The 23,444-nt window shown below is 40.4% G+C and overlaps 2 long non-coding RNA genes across 2 annotated transcripts; both read left to right on the top strand.

The window, feature by feature from the left end:
• The first annotated feature begins 13,425 nt into the window (after nucleotides 1-13,425).
• On the top strand, nucleotides 13,426-14,912 carry LOC139353761 (uncharacterized). Its single transcript, XR_011604904.1, has 2 exons — nucleotides 13,426-13,850; nucleotides 13,908-14,912. It is a non-coding gene; the product is annotated as an uncharacterized lncRNA (long non-coding RNA).
• A 5,499-nt stretch (nucleotides 14,913-20,411) lies between these two features.
• LOC139353671 (uncharacterized) lies at nucleotides 20,412-22,539 on the top strand. Its single transcript, XR_011604889.1, has 2 exons — nucleotides 20,412-21,477; nucleotides 21,535-22,539. It is a non-coding gene; the product is annotated as an uncharacterized lncRNA (long non-coding RNA).
• The last annotated feature ends 905 nt before the right edge of the window (nucleotides 22,540-23,444 follow it).

The following is a 23,444-nucleotide window of genomic DNA, read 5'->3' as shown; positions in this document are numbered from 1 at the left end:
CCACCCTAACGCCCATAAACCGCCCACAAACTTCAAAAAATCGTAAATATGAACGTGGATATCTCGGAAACTATCAAAGATAGAGAATTGGGATGTCAGATTTAGATTCCGTAGCCTTATACGCAGCGCAAGTTTTTTACGCGAATATGCCACGCCCACTCTAACGCCCACAAACCGCAAAAAACCTGACGCCCACAATTTTTATGCTAGATAAAAAATTTTAACTGAAATGTATTGGTCTCGTCAATACCTATCGATTGGTCCAAAAAAAATTTGCCACGCCCACTCTAACGCCCATAACGCTTATATCTGTATATCGCCGGTAGGTGGCGCATTTTAATCTCGCTTTGCTACTTGCATATCTCTATTTAGCTGAGTAACGGGTATCTGATAGTCGAGGTACTCGACTATAGCGTTCTTCCTTGTTTGATACTTGCAAAGTCGGTACAAATTCTAAAACTGGAACACGAATACCAGACCAAAAATAAAAACATAGAAAGCCTTTTCTAATCACTCCACAAATAGGTTAGAAAGGTTAATGCCAGTCACAACTTAGCATCGTACACACGCACACACATACACGACACGTCCAAGCTTAATAAAAAATAAATCTATTTTATATAAAACAATACAGCTTTGAAAAACTGATAGCAAGCCGTACAACAGTAATCGGTTTTATATCATTTACAAACATCCGTCGGTACAACTACTTAAAAATAATTCGCTTATTTTCTGTTATTTTTAAGAGAAGGTAAATCGGATTAATTAAACGTGAATTCAACAGTGAATATTAGCAAATCCTTTTAGCTATATAATTTATAAAGAATGTAGTATGCAATTTATTAATTTTTTTTTAACCGAGGCAAGCGTAATCCTATGAACATTGCACTACTCGCCTATAGATAGCTTTATTATCCAATCGTTTAGTGGAAGTCAATCATGTCTTCAACTACTTTACATCAACTAGTTTAAATTTTATACACCTTTTTAATGTTACAGGGAGAAGGAGGCGAAAAATGAAGAGCCGGTAGTCGCTACCGTACCAAAGCCCCCGTCGGGGATCAAGAATCCATCTTTCAAGCCAAGGCGTAGCCGCAACATATCTCAGCGAAAGGGACTTTTATCCATTCCTCCAGTGCACGAGTGTATTGATGAAAACTCGGTGGTCCGAGTGGTCACGCCAGGAAATGTAAGAAAGAGGCGGGCTCCGGTGAATATTACAGCTAAAGAATTGGCCGGAAAGACTAGAGGGAAGGCCGGAACCGTTTCCCCATCAATTCCCACGGAAGAGGACTCTACACCTTTGCAGGAGGAGTGTAACGATTTGGTCTCGCCTAGAAGGAAGGCCGCCCCGAAATCTCATCCAAGGGATGCTCAATTCCGGCAATGGTTTAACAAAGATTATGGCCAGGTCCAAAAGCTACTATCCAGGGTTGGACTAAAGGTGGGACCAAAGGCCAGAGCTAAGCCACGACCCAAACCTGGAGGCAAACCTGTACCCAAGGCGGTACCCAGAGCCAGAGCCACTGGAGCGTCAAAGGGATCAGCCAGAGGAGCTGCGAAGGCAGGAGCGAATGAAAAACCGAAGGTCAAGACAGGAACCTGTGCAACGATCAGGAAAAGAAAGTATAAGTGAAGGTCAAACCTATCGGCACTCCTTCATCAAGCCCCTCGAAAATTATCAGTATTCGTTATAGTACGTATGGTATTTGATCAGATTTACGGAGCGCTTCTAGTTTGGCTGGAATTTATGATTATAATTCGTCACGAAATTCTTGACGTTCCCAGAAACAGTCGCCCAACGGGAGCATCCCTAAAACCCCAAAATTCTTATCATCCAATGTCACAATCAATTATATATGCTATGTGCTCGATGTTCATTAACACTAATCGGTGTAAAACGTGATGGACTGGATCGACGGTGGGCTACTACTGCCGATATCGTAAGCGTTAAATCTGTCAGATCCGAGAGCCTCGGATATTCAATTCTATTGTCATAACTTTAATTGTCAAAGTGACAATTCCAAAATCCAAATCTAGTTTTTAAAATTGGAATTCGAAACCCAAACCAAAAATAAAAACATAGCAAGCGCTTTCTAGTCACTCTCCAAATAGGTTACATGCTTAATGCCAGTCACAACTAAACATCGTACACGCACACACCTTTCTGAAAAAACATGGGATCTAATCATACTATGCTTAAAAAGTAAGTTAAAATATTTTAATGCGAGCACGAACAATACCATAAAAGGTACGATATTTCTAAATTAAAAAAAAAACCCAAACAGAATGGAATGTTATACATCCTTGCGGTGTTAGGTTTTTTGAAACTCGCGAAGTCGGTACAAATTCTAAAATTGGAACGCGAATCCCAGACCAAAAATAAAAACATAGAAAGCCTTTTCTAATCACTCCACAAATAGGTTACAAAGGTTAATGCCAGTCACAACTTAGCATCGTACACACGCACACACATACACGACACGTCCAAGCTTAATAAAAAATAAATCTATTTTATATAAAACAATACAGTTTTGAAAAAACTGATAGCAAGCCGTACAACAGTAATCGGTTTTATATCATTTACAAACATCCGTCGGTACAACTACTTAAAAATAATGCGCTTATTTTCTGTTTTTTTTAAGAGAAGGTAAATCGGATTAATTAAACGCGAATTCAACAGTGAATATTAGAAAATCCTTTTAGCTATATAATTTATAAAGAATGTAGTATGCAATTTATTAATTTTTTTTTTAACCGAGGCAAGCGTAATTTTATGAACACTGCACTACTCGCCTATAGATAGCTTTAATATCCAATCGTTTAGTGGAAGTCAATCAAGTCTTCAACTACTTTACATCAACTAATTTAAATTTTATACACCTTATTAATGTTACAGGGAGGAGGAGGAGAAAAATGAAGAGCCGGTAGTCGCTACCGTACCAAAGACCCCGTCGGGGATGAAGAATCCATCTTTCAAGCCAAGGCATAGCCGCAACATATCTCAGCGAAAGGGACTTTTATCCATTCCTCCAGTGCACGAGTGTATTGATGAAAACTCGGTGGTCCGAGTGGTCACGCCAGGAAATGTAAGAAAGAGGCGGGCTCCGGTGATTATTACAGCTAAAGAATTGGCCGGAAAGACTAGAGGGAAGGCCGGAACCGTTTCCCCATCAATTCCCACGGAAGAGGACTCTACAACTTTGCAGTAGGAGTGTAACGATTTGGTCTCGCCTAGAAGGAAGGCCGCCCCGAAATCTTCTCATCCAAGGGATGCTCAATTCCGGCAATGGTTTAACAAAGATTATGGCCAGGTCCAAAAGCTACTATCCAGGGTTGGACTAAAGGTGGGACCAAAGGCCAGAGCTAAGCCACGACCCAAATCTGGAGGCAAACCTGTACCCAAGGCGGTACCCAGAGCCAGAGCCACTGGAGCGTCAAAGGGATCAGCCAGAGGAGCTGCGAAGGCAGGAGCGAATGAAAAACCGAAGGTCAAGACAGGAACCCGTGCAACGATCAGGAAAAGAAAGTATAAGTGAAGGTCAAACCTACCGGCACTCCTTCATCAAGACCCTCGAAAATTATCAGTATTCGTTATAGTACGTATGGTATTTGATCAGATTTACGGAGCGCTTCTAGTTTGGCTAGAATTTATGATTATAATTCGTCACGAAATTCTTGACGTTCCCAGAAACAGTCGCGCAGTCGTCCCTAAAACCCCAAAATTCTTATCGTCCAATGTCACAATCAATTATATATGCTATGTGCTCGATGTTCATTAACACTAATCGGTGTAAAACGTGATGGACTGGATCGACGGTGGGCTACTACTGCCGATATCGTAAGCGTTAAATCTGTCAGATCCGAGAGCCTCGGATATTCAATTCTATTGTCATAACTTTAATTGTCAAAGTGACAATTCAAAAATCCAAATCTAGTTTTTAAAATTGGAATTCGAAACCCAAACCAAAAATAAAAACATAGCAAGCGCTTTCTAGTCACTCTCCAAATAGGTTACATGCTTAATGCCAGTCACAACTAAACATCGTACACGCACACACCTTTCTGAAAAAACATGGGATCTAATCATACTATGCTTAAAAAGTAAGTTAAAATATTTTAATGCGAGCACGAACAATACCATGAAAGGTACGATATTTCTAAATTTAAAAAAAAACCCAAACAGAATGGAATGTTATACATCCTTGCGGTGTTAGGTTTTTTGATACTCGCGAAGTCGGTACAAATTCTAAAATTGGAACACGAATCCCAGACCAAAAATAAAAACATAGAAAGCCTTTTCTAATCACTCCACAAATAGGTTACAAAGGTTAATGCCAGTCACAACTTAGCATCGTACACACGCACACACATACACGACACGTCCAAGCTTAATAAAAAATAAATCTATTTTATATAAAACAATACAGTTTTGAAAAAACTGATAGCAAGCCGTACAACAGTAATCGGTTTTATATCATTTACAAACATCCGTCGGTACAACTACTTAAAAATAATGCGCTTATTTTCTGTTTTTTTTAAGAGAAGGTAAATCGGATTAATTAAACGCGAATTCAACAGTGAATATTAGAAAATCCTTTTAGCTATATAATTTATAAAGAATGTAGTATGCAATTTATTAATTTTTTTTTAACCGAGGCAAGCGTAATTTTATGAACACTGCACTACTCGCCTATAGATAGCTTTAATATCCAATCGTTTAGTGGAAGTCAATCAAGTCTTCAACTACTTTACATCAACTAATTTAAATTTTATACACCTTATTAATGTTACAGGGAGGAGGAGGAGAAAAATGAAGAGCCGGTAGTCGCTACCGTACCAAAGACCCCGTCGGGGATGAAGAATCCATCTTTCAAGCCAAGGCATAGCCGCAACATATCTCAGCGAAAGGGACTTTTATCCATTCCTCCAGTGCACGAGTGTATTGATGAAAACTCGGTGGTCCGAGTGGTCACGCCAGGAAATGTAAGAAAGAGGCGGGCTCCGGTGATTATTACAGCTAAAGAATTGGCCGGAAAGACTAGAGGGAAGGCCGGAACCGTTTCCCCATCAATTCCCACGGAAGAGGACTCTACAACTTTGCAGTAGGAGTGTAACGATTTGGTCTCGCCTAGAAGGAAGGCCGCCCCGAAATCTTCTCATCCAAGGGATGCTCAATTCCGGCAATGGTTTAACAAAGATTATGGCCAGGTCCAAAAGCTACTATCCAGGGTTGGACTAAAGGTGGGACCAAAGGCCAGAGCTAAGCCACGACCCAAATCTGGAGGCAAACCTGTACCCAAGGCGGTACCCAGAGCCAGAGCCACTGGAGCGTCAAAGGGATCAGCCAGAGGAGCTGCGAAGGCAGGAGCGAATGAAAAACCGAAGGTCAAGACAGGAACCCGTGCAACGATCAGGAAAAGAAAGTATAAGTGAAGGTCAAACCTACCGGCACTCCTTCATCAAGACCCTCGAAAATTATCAGTATTCGTTATAGTACGTATGGTATTTGATCAGATTTACGGAGCGCTTCTAGTTTGGCTAGAATTTATGATTATAATTCGTCACGAAATTCTTGACGTTCCCAGAAACAGTCGCGCAGTCGTCCCTAAAACCCCAAAATTCTTATCGTCCAATGTCACAATCAATTATATATGCTATGTGCTCGATGTTCATTAACACTAATCGGTGTAAAACGTGATGGACTGGATCGACGGTGGGCTACTACTGCCGATATCGTAAGCGTTAAATCTGTCAGATCCGAGAGCCTCGGATATTCAATTCTATTGTCATAACTTTAATTGTCAAAGTGACAATTCCAAAATCCAAATCTAGTTTTTAAAATTGGAATTCGAATCCCAAACCAAAAATAAAAACATAGCAAGCGCTTTCTAGTCACTCTCCAAATAGGTTACATGCTTAATGCCAGTCACAACTAAACATCGTACACGCACACACCTTTCTGAAAAAACATGGGATCTAATCATACTATGCTTAAAAAGTAAGTTAAAATATTTTAATGCGAGCACGAACAATACCATAAAAGGTACGATATTTCTAAATTTAAAAAAAAACCCATACAGAATGGAATGTTATACATCCTTGCGGTGTTAGGTTTTTTGAAACTCGCGAAGTCGGTACAAATTCTAAAATTGGAACACGAATCCCAGACCAAAAATAAAAACATAGAAAGCCTTTTCTAATCACTCCACAAATAGGTTACAAAGGTTAATGCCAGTCACAACTTAGCATCGTACACACGCACACACATACACGACACGTCCAAGCTTAATAAAAAATAAATCTATTTTATATAAAACAATACAGTTTTGAAAAAACTGATAGCAAGCCGTACAACAGTAATCGGTTTTATATCATTTACAAACATCCGTCGGTACAACTACTTAAAAATAATGCGCTTATTTTCTGTTATTTTTAAGAAAAGGTAAATCGGATTAATTAAACGCGAATTCAACAGTGAATATTAGAAAATCCTTTTAGCTATATAATTTATAAAGAATGTAGTATGCAATTTATTAATTTTTTTTTTAACCGAGGCGAGCGTAATCCTACGAACACTGCACTACTCGCCTATAGATAGTTATACCCGTTACTCGTAGAGTAAAAGGGTATACTAGATTCGTCGGAAAGTGTGTAACAGGCAGAAGGAAGCGTTTCCGACCCCATAAAGTATATATATTCTTGATCAGGATCACTAGCCGAGTCGATCTAGCCATGTCCGTCTGTCCGTCTGTCCGTCTGTCCGTCTGTCCGTCTGTCCGTCTGACCGTCTGTCCGTCTGTCCGGCTGTCCGTCTGTCTGTTTGTCTGTCCGGATGAACGCTGAGATCTCGGAAACTATGAGAGTTAGGCTATTGAGATTTGGCGTACAGATTCCTGAGCTTCTTACGCAGCGCAAGCTTGTTTCAGTAGACTGCCACGCCCACTCTAACGCCCACAAACCGCCCAAAACTGAAACTCCTACAGTTTTGATGCTAGATAGAAAATTTTAACTGAAATGTATTGTTCTCATCAATACCTATCGATTGACCTAAAAAAAAGTTTGCCACGCCCACTTAAACGCCCACAAACGGCGAAAACCTGTGACGCCCACAATTTGGATGCTAGATGAAAAATTTGAACTGAAATCGATTGATCCAAAAATAAATTTGCCACGCCCACTCTAACGCCCATAACGCTTAAATCTGTCTACCGCCGGTAGGTGGCGCATTTTAATTTCGCTTTGCTGCTTGCATATCTCCATTTCCCTTTGAGTAACGGGTATCTGATAGTCGAGGTACTCGACTATAGCGTTCTTCCTTGTTTTAATATCCAATCGTTTAGTGGAAGTCAATCATGTCTTCAACTACTTTACATCAACTAATTTAAATTTTATACACCTTATTAATGTTACAGGGAGGAGGAGGAGAAAAATGAAGAGCCGGTAGTCGCTACCGTACCAAAGACCCCGTCGGGGATGAAGAATCCATCTTTCAAGCCAAGGCGTAGCCGCAACATATCTCAGCGAAAGGGACTTTTATCCATTCCTCCAGTGCACGAGTGTATTGATGAAAACTCGGTGGTCCGAGTGGTCACGCCAGGAAATATAAGAAAGAGGCGGGCTCCGGTGATTATTACAGCTAAAGAATTGGCCGGAAAGACTAGAGGGAAGGCCGGAACCGTTTCCCCATCAATTCCCACGGAAGAGGACTCTACAACTTTGCAGTAGGAGTGTAACGATTTGGTCTCGCCTAGAAGGAAGGCCGCCCCGAAATCTTCTCATCCAAGGGATGCTCAATTCCGGCAATGGTTTAACAAAGATTATGGCCAGGTCCAAAAGCTACTATCCAGGGTTGGACTAAAGGTGGGACCAAAGGCCAGAGCTAAGCCACGACCCAAATCTGGAGGCAAACCTGTACCCAAGGCGGTAATGCGCTTATTTTCTGTTTTTTTTTAAGAGAAGGTAAATCGGATTAATTAAACGCGAATTCAACAGTGAATATTAGAAAATCCTTTTAGCTATATAATTTATAAAGAATGTAGTATGCAATTTATTAATTTTTTTTTTAACCGAGACAAGCGTAATCCTATGAACACTGCACTACTCGCCTATAGATAGCTTTAATATCCAATCGTTTAGTGGAAGTCAATCATGTCTTCAACTACTTTACATCAACTAATTTAAATTTTATACACCTTATTAATGTTACAGGGAGGAGGAGGAGAAAAATGAAGAGCCGGTAGTCGCTACCGTACCAAAGACCCCGTCGGGGATGAAGAATCCATCTTTCAAGCCAAGGCGTAGCCGCAACATATCTCAGCGAAAGGGACTTTTATCCATTCCTCCAGTGCACGAGTGTATTGATGAAAACTCGGTGGTCCGAGTGGTCACGCCAGGAAATGTAAGAAAGAGGCGGGCTCCGGTGATTATTACAGCTAAAGAATTGGCCGGAAAGACTAGAGGGAAGGCCGGAACCGTTTCCCCATCAATTCCCACGGAAGAGGACTCTACAACTTTGCAGTAGGAGTGTAACGATTTGGTCTCGCCTAGAAGGAAGGCCGCCCCGAAATCTTCTCATCCAAGGGATGCTCAATTCCGGCAATGGTTTAACAAAGATTATGGCCAGGTCCAAAAGCTACTATCCAGGGTTGGACTAAAGGTGGGACCAAAGGCCAGAGCTAAGCCACGACCCAAATCTGGAGGCAAACCTGTACCCAAGGCGGTAATGCGCTTATTTTCTGTTTTTTTTTAAGAGAAGGTAAATCGGATTAATTAAACGCGAATTCAACAGTGAATATTAGAAAATCCTTTTAGCTATATAATTTATAAAGAATGTAGTATGCAATTTATTAATTTTTTTTTTAACCGAGACAAGCGTAATCCTATGAACACTGCACTACTCGCCTATAGATAGCTTTAATATCCAATCGTTTAGTGGAAGTCAATCATGTCTTCAACTACTTTACATCAACTAATTTAAATTTTATACACCTTATTAATGTTACAGGGAGGAGGAGGAGAAAAATGAAGAGCCGGTAGTCGCTACCGTACCAAAGACCCCGTCGGGGATGAAGAATCCATCTTTCAAGCCAAGGCATAGCCGCAACATATCTCAGCGAAAGGGACTTTTATCCATTCCTCCAGTGCACGAGTGTATTGATGAAAACTCGGTGGTCCGAGTGGTCACGCCAGGAAATGTAAGAAAGAGGCGGGCTCCGGTGATTATTACAGCTAAAGAATTGGCCGGAAAGACTAGAGGGAAGGCCGGAACCGTTTCCCCATCAATTCCCACGGAAGAGGACTCTACAACTTTGCAGTAGGAGTGTAACGATTTGGTCTCGCCTAGAAGGAAGGCCGCCTCGAAATCTTCTCATCCAAGGGATGCTCAATTCCGGCAATGGTTTAACAAAGATTATGGCCAGGTCCGAAAGCTACTATTCAGGGTTGGACTAAAGGTGGGACCAAAGGCCAGAGCTAAGCCACGACATAAACCTGGAGGCAAACCTGTACCCAAGGCGGTACCCAGAGCCAGAGCCACTGGAGCGTCAAAGGGATCAGCCAGAGGAGCTGCGAAGGCAGGAGCGAATGGAAAACCGAAGGTCAAGACAGGAACCCGTGCAACGATCAGGAAAAGAAAGTATAAGTGAAGGTCAAACCTACCGGCACTCCTTCATCAAGACCCTCGAAAATTATCAGTATTCGTTATAGTACGTATGGTATTTGATCAGATTTACGGAGCGCTTCTAGTTTGGCTGGAATTTATGATTATAATTCGTCACGAAATTCTTGACGATCCCAGAAACAGTCGCCCAGTCGTCCCTAAAACCCCAAAATTCTTATCGTCCAATGTCACAATCAATTATATATGCTATGTGCTCGATGTTCATTAACACAAATCGGTGTAAAACGTGATGGACTGGATCGACGGTGTGCTACTACTGCCGATATCGTAAGCGTTAAATCTGTCAGATCCGAGAGCCTCGGAGATTCAATTCTATTGTCATAACTTTAATTGTCAAAGTGACAATTCCAAAATCCAAATCTAGTTTTTAAAATTGGAATTCGAATCCCAAACCAAAAATAAAAACATAGCAAGCGCTTTCTAGTCACTCTCCAAATAGGTTACATGCTTAATGCCAGTCACAACTAAACATCGTACACGCACACACCTTTCTGAAAAAACATGGGATCTAATCATACTATGCTTAAAAAGTAAGTTAAAATATTTTAATGCGAGCACGAACAATACCATGAAAGGTACGATATTTCTAAATTTAAAAAAAAAACCCAAACGGAAAGGAATGTTACTTCGGCAAGCCGAAGTTTATACATCCTTGCGGTGTTAGGTTTTTGATACTCGCGAAGTCGGTACAAATTCTAAAATTGGAACACGAATCCGTGTTCCAATTTTAGAATTTGTACCGACCTCGCGAGAATCAAAAAACCTAACACCGCAAGGATGTATAAACTTCGGCTTGCCGAAGTAACATTCCTTTCTGTTTGGGTTTTTTTTTTAAATTTAGAAATATCGTACCTTTCATGGTATTGTTCGTGCTTGCATTAAAATATTTTAACTTACTTTTCAAGCATGGTATGATTAGATCCCATGTTTTTTCAGAAAGGTGTGTGCGTGTACGATGTTTAGTTGTGACTGGCATTAAGCATGTAACCTATTTGGAGAGTGAATAGAAAGAGCTTGCTATGTTTTTATTTTTGGTTTGGGATTCGAATTCCAATTTTAAAAACTAGATTTGGATTTTGGAATTGTCACTTTGACAATTAAAGTTATGACAATAGAATTGAATCTCCGAGGCTCTCGGATCTGACAGATTTAACGCTTACGATATCGGCAGTAGTAGCCCACCGTCGATCCAGTCCATCACGTTTTACACCGATTAGTGTTAATGAACATCGAGCACATAGCATATATAATTGATTGTGACATTGGACGATAAGAATTTTGGGGTTTTAGCGATGCTCCCGTTGGGCGACTGTTTCTGGGAACGTCAAGCATTTCGTGACGAATTATAATCATAAATTCCAGCCAAACTAGAAGCGCTCCGTAAATCTGATCAAATACCATACGTACTATAACGAATACTGATAATTTTCGAGGGGCTTGATGAACGAGTGCCGATAGGTTTGACCTTCACTTATACTTTCTTTTCCTGATCGTTGCACGGGTTCCTGTCTTGACCTTCGGTTTTTCATTCGCTCCTGCCTTCGCAGCTCCTCTGGCTGATCCCTTTGACGCTCCAGTGGCTCTGGCTATGGGTACCGCCTTGGGTACAGGTTTGCCTCCAGGTTTGGGTCGTGGCTTAGCTCTGGCCTTTGGTCCCACCTTTAGTCCAACCCTGAATAGTAGCTTTTGGACCTGGCCATAATCTTTGTTAAACCATTGCCGGAATTGAGCATCCCTTGGATGAGAAGATTTCGGGGCGGCCTTCCTTCTAGGCGAGACCAAATCGTTACACTCCTCCTGCAAAGGTGTAGAGTCCTCTTCCGTGGGAATTGATGGGGAAACGGTTCCGGCCTTCCCTCTAGTCTTTCCGGCCAATTCTTTAGCTGTAATATTCACCGGAGCCCGCCTCTTTCTTACATTTCCTGGCGTGACCACTCGGACCACCGAGGAATGGATAAAAGTCCCTTTCGCTGAGATATGTTGCGGCTACGCCTTGGCTTGAAAGATGGATTCTTGATCCCCGACGGGGGCTTTGGTACGGTAGCGACTACCGGCTCTTCATTTTTCGCCTCCTCCTCCCTGTAACATTAATAAGGTGTATAAAATTTAAATTAGTTGATGTAAAGTAGTTGAAGACTTGATTGACTTCCACTAAACGATTGGATATTAAAGCTATCTATAGGCGAGTAGTGCAGTGTTCATAAAATTACGCTTGCCTCGGTTAAAAAAAAACTAATAAATTGCATACTACATTCTTTATAAATTATATAGCTAAAAGGATTTTCTAATATTCACTGTTGAATTCGCGTTTAATTAATCCGATTTACCTTCTCTTAAAAAAAACAGAAAATAAGCGCATTATTTTTAAGTAGTTGTACCGACGGATGTTTGTAAATGATATAAAACCGATTACTGTTGTACGGCTTGCTATCAGTTTTTTCAAAACTGTATTGTTTTATATAAAATAGATTTATTTTTTATTAAGCTTGGACGTGTCGTGTATGTGTGTGCGTGTGTACGATGCTAAGTTGTGACTGGCATTAACCTTTGTAACCTATTTGTGGAGTGATTAGAAAAGGCTTTCTATGTTTTTATTTTTGGTCTGGGATTTGTGTTCCAATTTTAGAATTTGTACCGACTTTGCGAGTATCAAAAAACCTAACACCGCAAGGATGTATAAACTTCGGCTTGCCGAAGTAACTTTCCTTTCTGTTTGGGTTTTTTTTATAAATTTAGAATTATCATACCTTTCATGGTATTGTTCGTGCTCGCATTAAAATATTTTAACTTACTTTTTAAGCATAGTATGATTAGATCCCATGTTTTTTCAGAAAGGTGTGTGCGTGTACGATGTTTAGTTGTGACTGGCATTAAGCACGTAACCTATTTGAAGAGTGAATAGAAAGCGCTTGCTATGTTTTTATTTTTGGTTTGGGATTCGAATTCCAATTTTAAAAACTAGATTTGGATTTTGGAATTGTCACTTTGACAATTAAAGTTATGACAATAGAATTGAATCTCCGAGGCTCTCGGATCTGATAGATTTAACGCTTATGTATGCGTGTACGATGCTAAGTTGTGACTGGTATTAAATATGTTAGATATTTAAAGAGTGAATAAGAAACGCTTGCTATATTTTATTTTTTTCTCCTTCGGCTTGGCGAATCTGCCTTCCTTTGTTTCTTTATTTTCCAAATTTTAATATTTTAACTTACTTTTTCACTGTCATTTTGTTAAAATATGTGTTTTTTACTGATCGACGTGTATTTTGTCGATAATAAATGAAAACTGGCATTAAACATGTAACCATTCAGAGAGAGAATAAAAATTCTTGCTACGTTTGTAGGATTTGAATTTGGCGGGCTTATTACACGGCACACTCGAAGCGGGTTAAGTTATATGGCAACTCTTAATCAGTTTGCAATCTAAAATCCTCGATAAAGTACTCGATTCTTTTAATGCCGCCGATACCTACACGAGTGAGCGGGGAGTCGTTGTTTAGCGTTCGTGAAGACAAGAATACAATTCATGTGACATGTGTAAAATTTAATCTAAGCACTTCTATGTTTAAGCTTTATCCCAATAAAATATTGTGAATCTAACGATTCCCACAATTTGGGGGCTCATCCGGGATTAACCCAAACATTAGAGTAACACAACTACAATGATTGCCAAATTTCAAGTCTGGTGAAATGACAAATTGAGACAACTGCGCAGTTAATTTGGCAGTGTGTAATGTACCAGCCTTAAGATCTTTAAACGACATTTTTGAAAAGTAACTGATAATAAAGATAGCACTCGTTACTTATCCGAGTTAATTACCGGAGAAGGTAACCCCAGGTAATCACAAGCAAAATTGCCTAAATAAAGACGGAAAGTGATCCAAAGCGAAACGTCAAAATTTAGATTTTTGTCGGATGTTTAATCTCCCAGCTTTTGAATTCCGATCTACTCAGTCTTTCTGTTTCGAGAACTCTAAGAGTACGGTCGGCTTCAAAAAAGTTAGTCCAACTTCAATTTTGGCCACACCACGTGCAGTCGAAATTCACAGAAATCTTTTTATCAGTGATTATTAAGGCTAAAACACAATAAAATAACCAACTAGTCAAGCTCCTAAATCAGAAAACAGAAAGAAACAACAAATAAATTGAAGGAAAGCAAACTGAACGTAAGTTAAAAGAAAAGGAGGTAGCCAACGTGAAATTAACATTTAGTTCTCTATCAGAAGATCAGGCTATAAACATCTAGCCAGCAGCAGGTTGTCGGTGTGGTTCGGAACCAAGCTCTTCACAATCCAGGCTAGGATAGTCGGCGGTAAAATCATTCGTCAACAGGGAATAGGATCCCTTCAGTTGGAAGGCGGAGGGTCGGCAAACTGCGGCCACAAAAGTCCACAAAGATTCATCGACGACTTCCCAACGGCAACCCCAGACACCTACACCCCAATTGCGGCCGCCACGTGCCAACACCCCCCGATAGGGCAGCTGCTCCTAGATTAGAGAGAGAGAGTTAGCCAGTATCACTTGGAAATAACCCCAAAACAAAACATTAAAATCTATCTGAAAATTATGTAAATCAAAGTGCAATTGATCGTGTTACGCTATTTAAAATACTTACGCACCCAAGTTGGTACAAGCGTTGCATAACTCTCTTCTTTCACCTGTAAATGTCTGCACGAGAATCAGCACTAAGTCTTGGGTATCGACGGCGGTTGCGAAGAAATAATTAAAACTTGTCTCTCTAAGGAATTTCCACTAGTTAACCCCTGGAACCATGGAGCGCTTCATCGGAATTTTCAGAGGGTAAGTGATCGCATGCTACTCTAGTTTTGATTGTTTCGGGCAAGCCGCCGATTGAAAAAAATTTTACCCCAAAAGCGAATGGGTGAGCTAAAACCCTCCAAAACGAATAACCGGCTGCCGTCCCAAAATACAAAAACCTTCGGTGATGCTCTGGTTTGCCTAAACAGAGGTCCGGCCGCGATAAGCTTTCCAGACCGTTTTGTTTTGATTGCGTTATTCGTCTTGGAGAATTTTGGCTGCCCTCAAATATGAATTAAAGGGAACTCATTGCGTGTAATTATGGTTTGCCTAAGTAAATCAAAGAAAATAAAAAGAAAAGAAAAAACAAATATCTAAACAGACAAGCCCGGTGAAGAATACGAAAGAAATGAATTAATAGATGTGACCCATACAAAGAAACCAATCAATTGCACTTAAAACTAAGAAAACCTATGCCTAGAATAAAAATTTAAAAGACCAGTTTTGTTAGATAATATAACTTGAATTGAAATCATGAAGTTAAGTAAATGAAATCTTAAATAATGTATGTTGACTACACCCATACAACATTTGTTTGTAAAACTTAATTATATATATAACATGATGCAAGGCTAAATCCCCTTGTAATTTCTTTTCCGAGGACATGGGGCTCTAAAATAAAATATTAATTAACTATACATTTTGGGGTTCTTATTTAACACCTTAACAGAAAGAACCAAGGTTGGGAGGGTATAGAAGGGTAGGACGGCCAACATCTCAGTCCCATCCGCTTTTATCTATTCAACTTATGTTCTGCATACCGATTTAGTTCATCCGCCATTCATTGTTCAGTTCCATTATTAATTTGAGGTTTTAGTGCGGAATTTCGATTAGTTAGTTTCTGGAGGGATCTTTAAATATTTCGACGTAACCGCGATCTACAACAGCCGCAACAACCCACCCAATTCCTCCCGCTGAAGCTAGGGTATCAAAAGGTCCCAAATCGCGAGTTAGTTGTGGATTCATGGGCCAGTAGGTTATTTCCAGAAGGTGAGACAGAAAATACTTTTCCTACAAGGCGTGCGTTACAAGATTTTGGCGCCCAAGAACATGGGGCATAGCTATGATAATACAGCAATGTAAAATTGCTTTATCATAGTTGATGTACCAATAAAGTTGATGATTACATTGTATAAAAACATAGAGTATGGGTTTTCTTGGAACTCGAACTTAATTGCGCATGCGAAAAGTGTCGACCAGAAATACGTATACTTTATTAAAGGAAAGAAAGGACCTATAAAAACAGCAGTTTTGTAGAATACCAGAAATAGGTTTCGGCAATCAAGCTTAATTATTTCGATGAAATTCATGAGAGTAATTTAGAGAAGTTGAACACTTATTTCTTTAATTTTGGAAATCGAGTATTTGAGCATTTGAATATTTCGACCAAATTAGAATTAGGTAGGAAATTATCCCGTAATTATAGTCAGAGAAAATCATTATTTAGATTCCACCAATATAAACAACCATACTGAGTTTTGTATACAGAAGCTACTGGAAAACAGAGGTAAATTCACATGAGTTTCCCTGTCCGAGATCGGCCGGTATAAATTATTCATTGGTTGGGGGGACATCTTTAGTGCAATAGCCCAGAAAAACAGAAATAAAATCAAAGTTGAATAGATTTAATTAGTATTTATTTCGGAGCTTCCGAAATTGTCCAAGGAAAGAAAAAACAAATCAATAAAATCTAGTACAATCATGCCAGTGGAGCATACACCAGATGAATTTAGACAGCCACCACCAGCATCACAAGATGTCTGCATAGTTTGTGGAGAGCGTATGGAAGATACGCAGCCGTGTGCAGTAACCAAATGCCAACACATATTCCATAAATCCTGTTTAGAAAAACGAGTAACGGAGACAAAAGAATGTCCTAGTTGTATGGTGCTAGTAAGCCTCAAAGACTTAAAATACATTGTGGGAAATCATTCTCCGAAACCAAAAGATAACCCAAAAGGACAGCAAAGTAAGAAATTACCTGTAGGTCCTCGGCCATGTACTCGCTCTTTAACGAGGGAATTAGAACTAGTAGGTGGAGAGGAGGAAGGCGCTGTACTACCTTTACTAGACGTTGACGAAGAAAGGTTAAGACAACAAAGGGAAAGTACTCCGACAGGTAATGTCGATCTCCGTCGGCAACGACGAGGGCCTCGAAGAGAACTTGCTGGAAGGCCGCCCGGAAGACCACGTACTCGCGGTAGACGACCGGAAAATTACGTGGAGAATATGGAGTCGATAGTCAGAGAAACCGTTTCTCAGGTTTTAGCATCGATAAATAGTTCAAACGTAGGAACAAGCCATGAGCGATCCGCACCCTCAGGTCAAATCAGTCAGAGGAGTTCGAGAAATAATGGTAGGGATGTCATTAGCTCGCATAAAATCGCAGACATTCTACAAAAATGGGGTGTACGCTTTGATGGATCTACGGAGGGCTTGTCAGTTGAAGAATTTCTGTACCGCTTAAACATATTAACTCAAGAAAACTTGGGTAGTGACTTTGAACTTCTAAATAAAAACATTCACCAGTTGCTAATGGGGAAGGCCAGTAGTTGGTATTGGAGGTTCCACAAACGAGTCCAAACTTTTACATGGTCTGAATTTTGTGAAGCGTTACGAGAACAATATAGGGAAAGTCGGTCCACAACTGAATTACGGGAGCAAATAAGAGCCAGAAAACAAAAACCCGGGGAATCTTTTGATTCTTTTTATGAAGCCGTTTGCAAGCTTATAGATAAATTGTCCGTAACCTTTGGCGAAGATGAATTGGTTGAAATGATTCAGGGAAACTTACTCACAGAGATGAAAGACAGATTACTGTTTGAAAAGGTTTCTTCGATTTCTGAATTGCGTCAATTAGTGCAGAAGCGAGAAAACTTTCTTAAGGATCTTGGTAAACCGCGAATGGTACCTCAAAAAGGTAAAGACTCAGCTAACTTTCGTGTTTACGCACTAGACGAAACGCCCGAGGAGGAAATAGATAATAGTGAGTCGGATCTTTCGATCGCAGCAGTCAATCATACTGGGTCGGCGAAAATCACATGTTGGAATTGTGATATGCCTGGACATGTGTGGGAAGACTGTTTGGCTGAAAAGCGAGTATTTTGTTATGGTTGCGGAGCACCACAAAGATATAAACCCAATTGTGCAAACTGTAAGCGCAAGTCGGAAAACCGCCTAGCGGGGACATTCAACCAAAATCGAGTGTCCCACAAATAAGAGGTATTCTAGATAACGTAGATAATTCCATTACAAGTGTAAGTCAACCATTGCAAGTTAGAAGTCAGCAAATTAACGTGAAATTTATACCATACCATGAAAGATTGAAGAACTATAATGAAGTCAGGGAACGCATTTTTTCGGGAATTGATAGGAAGAGTCATCGCAATACCATACGAATGCGTCAATATTTTGGAGAACGAAAGGCTCAAAAACGTTTAGTCGTCTCAACAATATTTGAATGTAATATAGATAATCGTAGTTATGCTAAAGTTTCGTTTATGAATTATTCTGAGATAGGTTTGCTCGATACAGGGGCAAATGTAAGTTGTATTGGGTCCACATTGGCGAAAGAATCTTTTACCAACTTGTCGAATTATAAAGCAATTAAGTCGCATGTACGCACCGCTGATGCGAGATTGCATCCTGTGTCTGGAATACTGAAGGTACTCATGCGATATAAGGACAAGGAAAAAGTGCTTGATTTGTATGTGATTCCTTCCATTTCTCAGAGGTTGATATTGGGTATCGATTTTTGGAGAGTATTCTCTTTAGCTCCCGATATTCTGGGTTCCATTAATTGTTTAAAATCCGAAACCAAGGAACTGGGAGATCAGTATCCATTATCCGAATTTCAGTGTAGACAACTTGAAACCGTCAAGGAAATGTTTTCAAATTTCGAACGCAAAGGGCTTGGCCGTACTGATTGGATAAAGCATGATATAGACATAGGAGAAGCAAAACCCGTGAAGCAACGATATTACCCCGTTAGCCCTGCAGTCGAGAAACTTCTATATACCGAAATTGATCGGATGCTTAGCTTGGGTGTAATCGAGCCGTCACAAAGTGCGTGGAGTTCACCTGTTCGATTAGTTGTCAAGCCAAATAAGGTAAGGCTTTGTTTAGATGCTAGGAAACTAAATGAAGCAACTAAGAAGGATGCCTACCCGTTACAAAGCATCATGGGAATTTTTGCGCGACTTCCAAAGGCAAACATTATTTCAAAGCTCGACCTAAAAGATGCCTATTGGCAGATCGGATTGTCTGAAGAAGCAAAGCCGCTAACAGCATTTACAGTCCCAGGGAGAGCTCTCTTCCAATTCACTGTCATGCCTTTCGGGTTATGTAATGCCCCGTCAACTATGTGTCGACTGATGGATACATTAATTCCACCTGACTTACGATACTGTGTATTTGGCTATTTGGATGACCTGTGTATTGTATCGGAAGACTTTTCATCTCATTTAGCCGTACTAGTGCGTATAGCTAACCAATTCAAGAAAGCTAATCTCACTCTTAACATTGCAAAGAGTCACTTTTGTGTAACGAAGGTCAACTACTTGGGTTATGTAATTGGAAGTGGAGGAATAACAACTGACCCTAGTAAAGTCTCTTGCATAGTAAATTGGCCGACCCCGAAAAATCTTAAACAAGTTCGTGGTTTTCTTGGTGTTTGTGGGTGGTATCGCCGATTTATTAAAAATTATTCCGACGTTACGTTCCCAATTACCGAGGTGTTGTCCTCCAAAAAAAACATTTAAGTGGACCGAGGCCGCCCAAACAGCTATGAACACTTTAAAAAATCTTTTAACCTCAGCTCCGGTTCTACAGAATCCCGACTTCGATAGAAAATTCTATTTACATTGCGACGCAAGCGATTTTGGTATTGGCGCGGTGCTCGTGCAATTATCCAAAGATGGAGAAGAGATGCCAATTGCTTTTATGTCCCGGAAATTGTCGAAGTCCCAAAGGAATTACAGCGTGACAGAACGCGAATGTCTGGCGGTTATATTAGCTATAGAGAAATTTCGCTGCTATTTAGAAATGCAACCGTTCGAAGTAGTTACTGATCATAGCAGTCTACAGTGGCTAATGAGACAACAAGAGGTAACAGGGAGACTGGCTCGTTGGGTTTTCCGATTACAGTCATTTTCATTCAAAGTTACCCATAGAAAGGGAAAGGATCACATTGTACCCGATGCTCTGTCCAGAATTAGCGCAGATGAGATTGCAAGTTATGAATCGATTGCCCCAGAAATTGATTTAGAGTCCACATCGTTTCTCGATCCCGAATATTTACAAATGAAGGCGAGAATAATAGAAAATTCTGAACAATTCCCAGATTTGCAGGTTGTGGATCGTTTTGTTTATATTCGCACGGAACACGTTTCCGGAAACGAGGAACTAGATTCCGCTAAATGGAAATTATGGGTACCAGAACCGCTACGTGCTTCGGCAATTCGTCAAGCACATGATAGCATTGTAAATGCGCATGGGGGTATGCAAAAGACTATAGAAAGACTGCGAAGGAATTTTTATTGGCCAGGACTATCTAAAGAGGTGCGAGATTACATACGTAATTGTGAGATCTGCAAAGAAACAAAAGCTCCCAATACGACTTTGCGTCCTCCAATGGGCCAGCAGAGCATCTCGGTTAGACCTTTTCAAAAACTTTACGTAGATATTTTAGGTCCTTATCCAAGGAGTAAGAAGGGTAACATCGGTTTATTAATCGTATTAGATCACTTCTCCCGGTATCATTGGTTGTGCCCTTTAAGAAAATTTACAACAAGTCTGATCAATGAGTTCTTAAGCCAGAAAATCTTTCCAGAATTTGGAGTTCCCGAGGTAATTGTGAGCGACAACGGCGTGCAATTCAAAGCAAATGAATTTGAAGCCCTGTTAAGTAAACTAGGAATTCGACACGTATATACTGCTTTGTATTCCCCGCAAAGTAATGCGGCAGAGCGTGTAAATCGTTCATTACTGTCGGCTATACGATCGTATATCAGCAAGGACCAAACCGAATGGGATTTACATTTACCCAGTATCTCTTCTGCTTTAAGATCAGCCTTACATCAGTCGATAGGGTGCTCCCCTTATAAAGCCTTATTCGGGATGAATATGATTAATCACGGGGATGACTATAAACTACTAAAGGAAATGTCGATATTGGAAGAGTCCCCTAGGTTAGAGCGCGAGGATCACCTGCAGTTAATAAGACAAGAAATAAAAAAAGCCAGTCGCAAGGCGTATGAAAAAAACGTTAAGCAGTATAACTTGCGGTCAAAACCCGTATCATACCGAGTAGGACAAGAGGTCTTTAAAAGAAATTTTCATTTAAGTCAATTCAGCAACAATTTCAATAAAAAGTTGGCACCCCAGTTCTCCAAGTGTAGGGTCAAACAAAAGCGAGGGAATGCTTTCTATTTACTGGAAACTCTACAGGGCAAAGAAATCGGAACATATCATGCTAAAGACATACGTAGCTAATTCCAGCTAATCATTCCTCGCCAGGTTCGTCAGATTATCTGGTGGGTGTAATGTACCAGCCTTAAGATCTTTAAACGACATTTTTGAAAAGTAACTGATAATAAAGATAGCACTCGTTACTTATCCGAGTTAATTACCGGAGAAGGTAACCCCAGGTAATCACAAGCAAAATTGCCTAAATAAAGACGGAAAGTGATCCAAAGCGAAACGTCAAAATTTAGATTTTTGTCGGATGTTTAATCTCCCAGCTTTTGAATTCCGATCTACTCAGTCTTTCTGTTTCGAGAACTCTAAGAGTACGGTCGGCTTCAAAAAAGTTAGTCCAACTTCAATTTTGGCCACACCACGTGCAGTCGAAATTCACAGAAATCTTTTTATCAGTGATTATTAAGGCTAAAACACAATAAAATAACCAACTAGTCAAGCTCCTAAATCAGAAAACAGAAAGAAACAACAAATAAATTGAAGGAAAGCAAACTGAACGTAAGTTAAAAGAAAAGGAGGTAGCCAACGTGAAATTAACATTTAGTTCTCTATCAGAAGATCAGGCTATAAACATCTAGCCAGCAGCAGGTTGTCGGTGTGGTTCGGAACCAAGCTCTTCACAATCCAGGCTAGGATAGTCGGCGGTAAAATCATTCGTCAACAGGGAATAGGATCCCTTCAGTTGGAAGGCGGAGGGTCGGCAAACTGCGGCCACAAAAGTCCACAAAGATTCATCGACGACTTCCCAACGGCAACCCCAGACACCTACACCCCAATTGCGGCCGCCACGTGCCAACACCCCCCGATAGGGCAGCTGCTCCTAGATTAGAGAGAGAGAGTTAGCCAGTATCACTTGGAAATAACCCCAAAACAAAACATTAAAATCTATCTGAAAATTATGTAAATCAAAGTGCAATTGATCGTGTTACGCTATTTAAAATACTTACGCACCCAAGTTGGTACAAGCGTTGCATAACTCTCTTCTTTCACCTGTAAATGTCTGCACGAGAATCAGCACTAAGTCTTGGGTATCGACGGCGGTTGCGAAGAAATAATTAAAACTTGTCTCTCTAAGGAATTTCCACTAGTTAACCCCTGGAACCATGGAGCGCTTCATCGGAATTTTCAGAGGGTAAGTGATCGCATGCTACTCTAGTTTTGATTGTTTCGGGCAAGCCGCCGATTGAAAAAAATTTTACCCCAAAAGCGAATGGGTGAGCTAAAACCCTCCAAAACGAATAACCGGCTGCCGTCCCAAAATACAAAAACCTTCGGTGATGCTCTGGTTTGCCTAAACAGAGGTCCGGCCGCGATAAGCTTTCCAGACCGTTTTGTTTTGATTGCGTTATTCGTCTTGGAGAATTTTGGCTGCCCTCAAATATGAATTAAAGGGAACTCATTGCGTGTAATTATGGTTTGCCTAAGTAAATCAAAGAAAATAAAAAGAAAAGAAAAAACAAATATCTAAACAGACAAGCCCGGTGAAGAATACGAAAGAAATGAATTAATAGATGTGACCCATACAAAGAAACCAATCAATTGCACTTAAAACTAAGAAAACCTATGCCTAGAATAAAAATTTAAAAGACCAGTTTTGTTAGATAATATAACTTGAATTGAAATCATGAAGTTAAGTAAATGAAATCTTAAATAATGTATGTTGACTACACCCATACAACATTTGTTTGTAAAACTTAATTATATATATAACATGATGCAAGGCTAAATCCCCTTGTAATTTCTTTTCCGAGGACATGGGGCTCTAAAATAAAATATTAATTAACTATACATTTTGGGGTTCTTATTTAACACCTTAACAGAAAGAACCAAGGTTGGGAGGGTATAGAAGGGTAGGACGGCCAACATCTCAGTCCCATCCGCTTTTATCTATTCAACTTATGTTCTGCATACCGATTTAGTTCATCCGCCATTCATTGTTCAGTTCCATTATTAATTTGAGGTTTTAGTGCGGAATTTCGATTAGTTAGTTTCTGGAGGGATCTTTAAATATTTCGACGTAACCGCGATCTACAACAGCCGCAACAACCCACCCAATTCCTCCCGCTGAAGCTAGGGTATCAAAAGGTCCCAAATCGCGAGTTAGTTGTGGATTCATGGGCCAGTAGGTTATTTCCAGAAGGTGAGACAGAAAATACTTTTCCTACAAGGCGTGCGTTACAAGTGTGTCCAAAAGACGACGACGAAAACCAGAATTCGGCAGATGTGTGTGTGAAAACGCGCAAGGGAAACGCTTGGAGCCTATAGCGACTACAGTCCAGGAGGTAGTGCATTATAGATCCCCAGAGCGTCGGTCGGAGATCCGTCCAGTCACGGTGAACTGGTAAATTGCAGAGGCTGATCTGTGGAAGGCGTTGGGAGCAGCGATAGACAGAGGCGAGCGGAGCAAGTCAGGAGCGTGAAGCGGGCATTGGAGCAATGGCGGGTTGACGGGACCTGGAGGGCAA

The sequence above is a fragment of the Drosophila suzukii genome, chromosome Y (assembly GCF_043229965.1).
Source record: "Drosophila suzukii chromosome Y, CBGP_Dsuzu_IsoJpt1.0, whole genome shotgun sequence".
NCBI classification, from domain to species: Eukaryota; Metazoa; Arthropoda; class Insecta; order Diptera; family Drosophilidae; genus Drosophila; species Drosophila suzukii.
The sequence above is the reverse complement of the archived record's forward strand: the minus strand, read 5'-3'. Positions and strand labels throughout refer to the sequence as shown.